Source organism: Scylla paramamosain, chromosome 11, assembly GCF_035594125.1.
Source record: "Scylla paramamosain isolate STU-SP2022 chromosome 11, ASM3559412v1, whole genome shotgun sequence".
NCBI lineage: Eukaryota > Metazoa > Arthropoda > Malacostraca > Decapoda > Portunidae > Scylla > Scylla paramamosain.
This window is the reverse complement of record NC_087161.1, coordinates 4175001-4182281: the sequence shown is the minus strand read 5'-3', so window position 1 is coordinate 4182281 and position 7281 is coordinate 4175001. Positions and strand designations below refer to the sequence as shown.

Genomic DNA, 7281 nt, shown 5'->3' with positions numbered 1-7281 from the left:
GGATTTAACTGTGAAATGTTGATTTGCATACCTCTCTCTCTCTCTCTCTCTCTCTCTCTCTCTCTCTCTCTCTCTCTCTCTCTCTCTCTCTCTCTCTCTAATATGAATGGGACCAGTCGGTATATACAAGTCTGATTGAGAATATGCATTTAACTCCTCTTCTCTTTGTTTTATTTTTTTTTTCTCTCTCTCTTTTACCATTCATTTTTCTTCTCTTTATTTTTTCTCTCTCATTCATTTCTTTTCCTCTTCCTTTTTTATCTTATCTGCTGCTCTACAAATGTTTTACTGGGTGACTGTGTGAAAAAGGCGGGCCAGCTGTGAACGTGGTAATTACAATGGGTTTCCTTTTTGTAACTCTATCAATACACGTTTTGGTAGCCCCTGTGTATCCCTGCGCTTCAGTTGGTGTCTTGTTATGTCTTCTGATGCACACCCCCTCCCCCATCCGCCATTTTTTTTTTTTTTTTTTTTTTTGGTCTTTTGTGTCATGAATCTCTGTGTCTCTTTCTCTGTTTGCTTATGTTTTCTGTTGCTTGTTCCTATCTTGGTCTGTCTCCGTTTATCTGTTTGTGTGTGTCTCTGTCTGTGTCTCTATTTGTCTTTATTTTGTAGAAGAAGAAGAAGAAGAAGAAGAAGAAGAGGAAGAAGAAGAAACAATACCTACAACAACAACAACAACAACAAAACAACAACAACAACTACTACTACTACTACTACTGTTACTACTACTACTACTACTATTACTACTACTACTACTACTACTACAACCACGACTACCAACACCACCACCACTGTCACTACCTCCCTCCCTAAAATAAAAAAAAAAACACAAATTATAAAAACAAAAGAATAAATAAGTCAATAAACCCAAGAAGCATAAGCTAAGCAAAGAAAAGTCTTGGCGAAGAAGAAATACGGCATTTATTTATTTATTTATTTTATTTCTCATGTATTTTCACACTAATTTTGTACTGCAGCGTCTTGCCCTTAGGTGAAAGCCAAGTGGAGCTCGTTACGCAGGTGTGTCGATATTAAAAAACACCTTGATTGGGAATACCTGGCCCTTCCTTTCACTTAGATGACTGATTGAGACTAGCTGGTTGGCTGGCGTGCTCCTCCCTTCCTCTGTGTGTGTGTGTGTGTGTGTGTGTGTGTGTGTGTGTGTTTATCTGAATACTGTGAGAAATATATATTGATTGAGTATATAAAGTCATGCAAATATTTACACATGTTTAATCTCATTGAAAAATATAAAAAAATAACTATACTGGTAAATATCATAGTAGTATTTTATTTATTTGTTTTATTTTATTTTATTTTTTTTTTACTTCAAGCGTTTTGGTCATGAATTAGGATGTATTTACATTGTTAAGAGAAAATTTAGTTAAAACTTTGTATTTCACGTACATGGAAAGTTTAAATCACGTCTTGCAGAAAGGAAAAATCATAAACTTGTCTTGCTGCTGAGATCATTGCAACTTGTTTATAAAAGATTTGAATTTAAAGAGGTAAAAAAAAGTCTACATATTTTTTAATGAAGATAAAAAAAAAAAAATTACAATAAACCTCATTATGAATACTTGACTTGTTATCTATTTATCTATCCATCCATCTATTCATCTATCTACTTATCCATATATCTTTCTGTTTATCTATTTGTCTATCTGTCTGTATGTACGTATGTAAGTAACTGTCTGTCTGCCTGTCTACTTATTTATCTATCTATGTATCTATCCATATATCTATTTATTTACTCATTTATTAACTTATTCATCTATACATTTATTTATTTATTTATAACTCCAAGGTAAAAAAAAATCTGCGTATCCATTTTGATTTCGAAAAAAAAAAAAGGATTCAATACTCCACTAAATATAAATCACCGGAAGACTTTAGTTGGTGAAAGTTATATTATTCATCCATTTTCTTTTTCACACCACACTTTTTCCTTCCACTTACACACACACACACACACACACACACTCTCTCTCTCTCTCTCTCTCTCTCTCTCTCTCTCTCTCTCTCTCTCTCTCTCTCTCTCTCACTGCTTCAGGTTGAGAAGGTCATGTGTCAGAATAAAGGTGAGTTTGTAGTTTGTACGTACATAATATTACGACATGATTTTCAACACTGCTGCTTCACATGGCGATTACATGCTACGTCTTTGTTTGCAAGTGTGTTTGTACAAGGGTGGTGTACATTGTGGAGGTGAGTGGCGCCATCCGGTGGTGACGAGTGGTGATTGCTGCAAGATTTACGTGGTAAGTTTTGAAGGATGAAGTGAGAATGTTGTGGGAGAGTTGGAATGTGCTTTGAGTGGTGGATAGATAGATAGATAGATAGATAGATAGAAAAGTAGATAGATAGCTAGGTAGATAGATAGATAGATGGTTACATACATACAGAGAGAGAGAGAGAGAGAGAGAGAGAGAGAGAGAGAGAGAGAGAGAGAGAGAGAGAGAGAGAGTCACAGCTCACCTTTTTCTATTTTACAATACATTTATAGAAAACAGTAAGCATTCCGAGAGTTTAGAATATCTCTCTCTCTCTCTCTCTCTCTCTCTCTCTCTCTCTCTCTCTCTCTCTCTCTCTCTCTCTCTCTTCACATCAACACATATCCATCCCTTCCCTTTCATTCAGATATCAACGTTCACTTAATTTAATATAATGCCGTATGCGTAGTGTCAGAATACTTAAGTCGCCCATTAAAAATCTAAGATGTCAGGACGATAAAGAAAACGTGAGCCATGATTGCCTCGTGTGAGCTTTCAACATTTCCGTGCCGTTTCGGTACGATGTTTATTTGCTTTTGTGATTATTGTCCTCTCGCAGCATTGTCTGTATTGATATGAACAACACACTATAACATTTTCATGCATTTGAAGGGATATTAGTCTAAAGTGAATAATGTTGAGGCCTGCAAAAATAATCTAGCGTTGAGGAAGTTTTCACGCTGGTTTGTTATAAATCTCTTGGTTGTGGCAACACTATTTTTATGCATTCCAATTGCTAACGCTTTTCCGGAAAAGAGTGAAATAATCTACATCAAAAATGGAGTTGTGGTATACGTACGTGCACACATCCACAAAAATACAGGCTTCCATGCTGGTATACGATTATTCTTTCCTTTCTCTTTCACACTCACATTTTTGGCAACACTGTCAGAATATACTGCTGCCAAGTCGTGTTTTTCCCTCAGTAGTGATAAAACAGTGACGTGTGGGTATGTGTCTCCGCATAGCTTCCTTGTACGTGTTTCCGGGGACACGTGTAGACAAGAGGAGGCTTCTAAGGACACGGACAGACTGTGGGAGGAAGGACGCAGCAACAGGACATTAGGAAGGAAGAAGAAATGTGAGTACAAAAGTGTTTTTGCTATGTGTGTGGGTTGTCTGCTGCCTGGAATGGCTGTTGTTTCACTCGTCTTCACTACACCACACAATTACGCGATGTTATTAAGGTGCTGTGAGTGCTACTTGAAGTCAGGTAAAGTTAAAGTTTTCGTTAGATACTCTACATTATTAGAAACAGCCTTACGTTCATTATGAGAGGAGACTAAAGCCTTTACATAGACAATGGTCCGAGTGTCGTGGAGTTGATGGTTGTTAAGCAGGCACCATTCTGATCAGTGGATAACATTTACCGAACATTTGGGTGGATGAATTTACGAAAGCCAGTCCTCGTTCTGCAAGATAATACAAAATAACAAAGACAAGATCCCAGTTGGCCGCCGCCGACACACGGGAATCAGAGGTCTTGCCCGCCGAACCAGTAATTAGCACCATGCAAGCTTGCTGAGGAACTAGGCGGTGATTGCTCCGTGGAAGCGTGTTTAGTGAGCAACATCGCCCCGTTTAATACCGCCTGGAGCTGATGGCGTGATGGGCTCTGCTGAAGACACGAGACTGGCGTTCGTTCGACAAAATGCTCAGTGAACGTAATCAGTGCATGTGTTTATTTGTCCTTTAAACAGCGGATGTGATAGAGATACCAGTGGCGTGAGTATGATAAGTGATATAAATTATATAGATAAGGTCCTTTGGCTGATCATATAGAAATATAAGTAACGGTTTTAAGCTTGGTGAAGTGAGATTTTTTTTTTTTTTTATGTAGGAGGGACACTGACCAAGGGCAACAAAAATCCGATAAAAAAAAATGCACACTGAAATGCCAGTTCCATTAAAAGGGTCCAAAGCGGTAGTCAAAAATTGAAGGATAAGGATGAGATTGAATGCAAACGCAGGTTAGTGTCCATGTAACAGTCCCTTTAAGAGGTAGTGTGTGCTTTAAAGGTACAGGGTATTCTAACAAGATCCTTGGGTTGATTATATACAAGTAGAAGTAACGTATTCAAGCTTGATCAAGTTGAAGTTAAGTTAAGTAAGAGACAGGACGAAACGAATGCAGATCAGTCCATAAGAAGAAGGAAAAAAAAAAAAAATAGGTAGATTATAATAGGTAAAAAAAAAAAAAAAAATAAATAAATAATAATAATGGTAATAGAAATTGTAATATTGACAGGTAAACATTAAACAGACCACAAAATTTAGATAAAAACCACACTAACTAATACTGTGACGAGTAGCATCTCGGACAGTGAAGAACAGAGAATAATAAAACAAGTTGCTCGGACACCAAACACATCATTTAGTTTTCCCTCTTATTTGGTCCAGGCGATAATTTCCCCGCCACAACATAACATTAGCGCCGCATTACCGTGCCGCGCTCAGGGAGTAACGCAGAGTGAATAATTCCCGCCCCATCACCCACCGGAGTGTGTTGCGTAATTCATTAACTCTGCACCTGCCCGCCGCCCCGCCCCCTCACCTGCACGCCGCGGTCACCTGTCCCTGCCTCGCTCCTCATACACAGTTAGTAACTAAAAGAGTGATGAATTTAGTGGAGTTCATTAAGTTTTCATTTGTGAGTGTAAAGGACAAAGCATTCTCTCTCTCTCTCTCTCTCTCTCTCTCTCTCTCTCTCTCTCTCTCTCTCTCTCTCTCTCTCTCTCTCTCTCTCTCTCTCTCTCTCTCTCTCTCTAATTCACAATGATGAAAATAATCGAGTTAACCTTTTTATTACTGAAGACTCCTATTAGAAGTTTTAAAGGCTGCTTTCCTCTTTTCCATCTTCCACTTGTGAGTAGACAGGCAATTTTCAAGGTATGTACCAACAAAGCAAGTTAAAACGAAAAAAGTGTATCCTTAGTACTAAAGATACCCTTATGAAGAAAAGAAAACGAGGAGACTAGAGAAGTTTTTTTTTTTACTCTTTTCATCACTGATTTGTGCTAAAGAACAGATAAGGGATAACCAACCATAATATGTATATGTCGTAAAAGATTAGATTGATAATAATGATGATAAACAATAACTTTTCCTTTTCTTCTAAAATTTGAACTTTCACCTTTCATTTAAACACTCCTGGTATATTCTGCAATTATTTATTTATTTATTTATATTTTTTTCTATTTCGGCGCCATATGACCAAAGTTGTTGCAAGAAAATTTTTAATCACTCCACTTCCTCTACGTGTCCCCGATTTCCTTGACAGTCGAGGAATGCACACATCCACAGCCTTTTCCACTTGCTGTCATTCCCCTGCACTGTGTGGCTGACTGACGCGCTAATAACTAATACCAAACACACTCCGCGGGACGACAAACTATTTCCCAATCTCGCCCAGCACTCGTAAGCCTCATCTTTAATATCATCCCAGTCCAGCGTGGGGAGTTTACGAGGCAGTGGAAATGAAACAGGCCCCCCTTCATCAGTGTCACCGTTTTCTCTCGTCACATCCCGGTTAGTAATAAAATGGAAAATAGAGAGATTATTATAGAGGGTTCGAATTGTGTATGACACGTGTTGCTGGTGTGATTCAGTGCTTTTAACAGGTTGTAGTGTAAATGTTATTGGGGTTTTGTGATTCTAAAAGTTTTCCAGGTTGTAGTGTTGTTGTTACTTGTGTTTTGTGATTAGGTACTTTTTAAACAGGTAGCAGTATTGATGTTATTGGGGTTCGTAACTCAAGTAATCTTTAACAAGGTGTGGCAAGGATAATATTAAGATTTTGTGACTTAAGCAAATGCAAATTATTAACAGGCTGTAGTGCATGTTGTTAGGGGTTTTCAGGAGTCTTTGTTTGGTTCATATGTAAGTTTAATGAAGGTTCTGTAGTATCTAGAGTAAAAGACACTTATTAGAACACGTCTAATAATCTCTGTGATTTCAAAATAGTCCTTATGAGAGAAGAAAGTGCTATAAGAATGCTAGCTGATTTCAATAACCTTTACCTTGCCTTCTCTTCATTTCCTTCCTATTCGTCTTATATTTGAATCGTGTGTGTGTGTGTGTGTGTGTGTGTGTGTGTGTGTGTGTGTGTGTGTGTGCTTGCTTGCTTTTCTGTGTCGTACCGTATTTTGTAGATCATGATTCCTTCTCAGATTATAATTCTGATTCAACACGCAGTTAAATACAATGACTCAGCGTGTGTGTTTACTTCCCGCCCATATTACTGAGTTACTGTACAAAGGTCCCAGGAATTAATGTATAATACAGTAACAGGAAATGCATGCGTTAAGTATTGCATTGGTGTATCTTACTCCTCCCATCTCCCATATTCCTCTCTGTTTACAGCTCTATATTACTCTTTATTTACTCTCTATTTACTCTACTCTCCTGTGCTACATTACTGTATTCCCGGCGACAGATTTACGCAAGGTTTACCACCAGAAGGTCACACGCGGACTTGGTAACACTTGTCCTGTGCGCTCAGCTGATTGGCTCACGCACAGTGTTCTTGTTTTGAGGCATACGATTAATTGAGTTTGTATTCCTACCATAACTTTAATTTGTCTGTAAGGCTTTGTGTTGCTTGTAGGTGTGTGATGAGTGGGTTGTTAGATAAGTGAGGTAGGATGGTTTGGTAAGTGAGGGACTAGTTTGACGAGCGGAGGGTGAAGAAGTGGTTAGTATGTGGGAAGGAGGGAAATTGTGTGTGTGTGTGTGTGTGTGTGTGTGTGCCCTAGATTACATTTTTTCCCTTTAATTCTTTCCCTACGATATGCAACAATTTACAACACAAACTACAAAGTATGAAATATTTATAAGCGTCTACTAAAAAAGAAAAGGGGATTAATAGAGGAATTGATTTTGTGATTTTTTAGCCAGATGGTGTTTAGACGTGGCTGCAGGGCAAGATGTGCCTCAGAATGGCTAGTGGCTACGGCAAGATGTGCAAAGTAGCATTGAAAGGGTTAATACACCGTTATGTAGTTAT

The 7281-nt window shown here is 38.2% G+C and overlaps 1 long non-coding RNA gene across 3 annotated transcripts in view; it reads left to right on the top strand.

Annotated features, from left to right (window-relative positions):
• The first annotated feature begins 3192 nt into the window (after nt 1–3192).
• The window catches only part of LOC135104846 (uncharacterized), a 106654-nt gene continuing 102565 nt past the window's right edge, over nt 3193–7281 (top strand). For all 3 annotated transcript variants that reach the window (XR_010270559.1, XR_010270560.1, XR_010270561.1), the window contains exon 1: nt 3193–3357. This is a non-coding gene — a long non-coding RNA (uncharacterized LOC135104846). The remainder of the gene's footprint in view (nt 3358–7281) is intronic.